This window comes from Bison bison, unplaced genomic scaffold, assembly GCF_000754665.1.
Source record: "Bison bison bison isolate TAMUID 2011002044 unplaced genomic scaffold, Bison_UMD1.0 scf7180017864317, whole genome shotgun sequence".
NCBI classification, from domain to species: Eukaryota; Metazoa; Chordata; class Mammalia; order Artiodactyla; family Bovidae; genus Bison; species Bison bison.
In genome coordinates, this window is record NW_011494889.1 from 2,191,326 (window position 1) to 2,194,312 (window position 2,987).

Below are 2,987 nucleotides of genomic sequence, written 5' to 3' on the forward strand. Positions count from 1 at the left end.
GGCAACCCACTCCAGTGTTCTTCCCTGGAGAATCCCAGGGACGGGGGAGCCTGGTGGGCTGCGGTCTATGGGGTCGCACAGAGTCGGACACAACTGAAGTGACTTAGCAGCAGTAGCAGCAGCAACTACTACTTACATGTTCCCATAATTTTTGTTTATATACTTTTCTAATGGCAGGAGAGAACACAGTTAGCTGAATCACTTTGTATGAAAAATATTCCATGAAATCTACCTTTTCTTTCCAAATATACAACTTTGTGCTAAATCACTTCAGCTGTGTCTGACTCTTTGCTTTCCTATGGACCGTAGCCTGCCAGGCTCCTCTGTCAACCAGATTCTCCAGGCAAGAATACTGGAGTGGGTTGCCATGCCCTCCTTCCAGGGATCTTCCCCACCCAGGGACTGAATCTGCATCTCTTACATCTTCTGCATTGGAAGGTTAGTTCTTTACCACTAGTGCCACCTGGGAAGACCTAGATAACTTTAGAAAGACTATATATGATGAAATAAAGAGACACTGGTCCAGTCAGCCAGGCCAATGGAATCAGTTCAGCAGATCTATGTGGTAACCAATATTGCAGTCAGATTCACATTCTCTCAAGGATGTGAAACATTTATCTTAGTGTCTCCCTAGTGCCTTGTCCATCTAGCAACCAATAAACACTTGCTGAACTGAAAGTTTAGTGAGCTATCTTTCCCTACACTCAAAGTTTTATATTTAAAGCATACCTCTAATGATAGAATTTCAGACACGAGTTGTGACAGGAAACTGCTCATCCTAGTCTTAAAATGTGTCTTAAAAGACATAGTTAAAGAAGAGTAATGTTGGAGGTATTACACTTTTTGATTTCAAAATTTATTATAAAATTATAGTAATCAAAACTGGGTGTTACTAGCATAAAGGCAGGCATATAGACCAAAGGAATAGACTAGACAGTCCAGAAATAAGCCCACTTATTATATGTGATCAAACATATATCTTGATCTTGATCTTGACAAGAATGCCAAGATCATTTAATGGAGAAAGGACAGGCTCTTCAAAAATGATACTAGGGAAACTGGGTATCTAGGCAAAGGATCTATGCAGAGAAGGTTGACCCTTACTTTCTGGTGGGTTAGTTGCTAAAGTTATGCCCGATTCTTATGACCCCATGGACTACAGCCAGTCAATTTCCTCTGTCCATGGAATTTCCCACGGAGAGGGTAGCAATTTCCTTCTCCAGGAAATCTTCCTGACCCAGGCATCGAACCGGGGTCTCTTGAATTGCAGGCCAACTCTTTATGGATTGAGCCACGAGAGAAGTTCAAATTAACTCTGAATAGATCATAGACCTAAATGTAAGTTCTAAAATTGTATCTCTCCTTTAAAAAAAAACAACATAGACAATCGCTTCATGACACTGGATTTGGCTGGCAATCATTTCTTGTATATGACACTAAAAACACAGGCAACAAAAGAAAAAAATAAAGGGGACTGCATCAAACTTAAAAACCTTTGGGCATCTAAGGACACAATCTACATAGTGAAAAGACAACCAGTAGAATGGGAGAAACTATTTGCATGTTGCTAATATCCAGAATAAAAAGAACTCCAACAACTCAACAACAAAAACAACTAAAAAAACTGAGCAACGACTTGAATAGACATTTCTCCAGGAATGATCTACAAATAGTCAACAAGCATATGCTTGATATGAGTAATAATTAGGGAAATGAAAAATAAAATCCTGAGGAGGTAACACCTCACACTCATTAGGGTGGCTACTATCAAAAGAACAGAAAATTACAAGTGTTGGCAAAAGTGTGGAGAAATTGAAACCCCTGTGCACTGTTGTTGGTGATGCAAAATAGTGTTGCTGCTATGGAGAACAGTATGGTAGTTTCTCAAAAAATTAAAAATGAAAATACCATATAATCCAGCAATCCCATCTCTGAGCATATATCAAGAAGAACTGGGAGCAGGATCATGAAGAAATATTTGCACACCCCTGTTTATAGCCACATTATTCACAATAGCCAAGAAGTAGAAGCAAGTGAAGTGTCCACTGATGGATAAACAAAATTGAGTACATACATATGATAGAATATTATACAGTCTTAAAAGGAAAGAAATTCTGACACATGCTACAACATGGATGAAACTTGAGGACATTATCTTAAGTGAGATAAACTAGTCACAAAAAGATAAATGGAATAATTCCATTTATATAAGTAGTCAAATTCATTGAAATAGAAAGCAGCATGGAGGCTGTGAAGGGCTGAGGGCAGGGAGGAATGAGTAGTTGGTGTTTAATGAGCACAGGGTTTCAGTTTTGCAGGATGAAAACTTTCCAGAAATCGATTGCACAGCAATGTTACTATACTTAACATTACTGAACTATACTTTTAGAGAATGTGAAGTCAAGTGGGCCTTAGGAAGCATCACTACGAACAAAGCTAGTGGAGGTGATGGAATTCCAGTTGAGCTATTCCAAATCCTGAAAGATGATGCTGTGAAAGTGCTACACTCAATATGCCAGCAAATTTGGAAAACTCAGCAGTGGCCACAGGACTGGAAAAGGTCAGTTTGCATTCCAATCCCAAAGAAAGGCAATGCCAAAGAATGCTCAAACTACCGCACAATTGCACTCATCTCACACGCTAGTAAAGTAATGCTCAAAATTCTCCAAGCCAGGCTTCAGCAATACATGAACCATGAATTCCTGATGTTCAAGCTGGTTTTATAAAAGGCAGAGGAACCAGAGATCAAATTGCCAACATCCGCTGGATCATGGAAAAAGCAAGAGAGTTCCAGAAAAACATCTATTTCTGCTTTATTGACTATGCCAAAGCCTTTGACTGAGTGGATCACAATAAACTGTGGAAAATTCTGAAAGAGATGGGAATACCAGACCACCTGACCTGCCTCTTGAGAAATCTGTATGCAGGTCAGGAAGCAACAGTTAGAACTGGACATGGAACAACAGACTGGTTCCAAATAGGAAAAG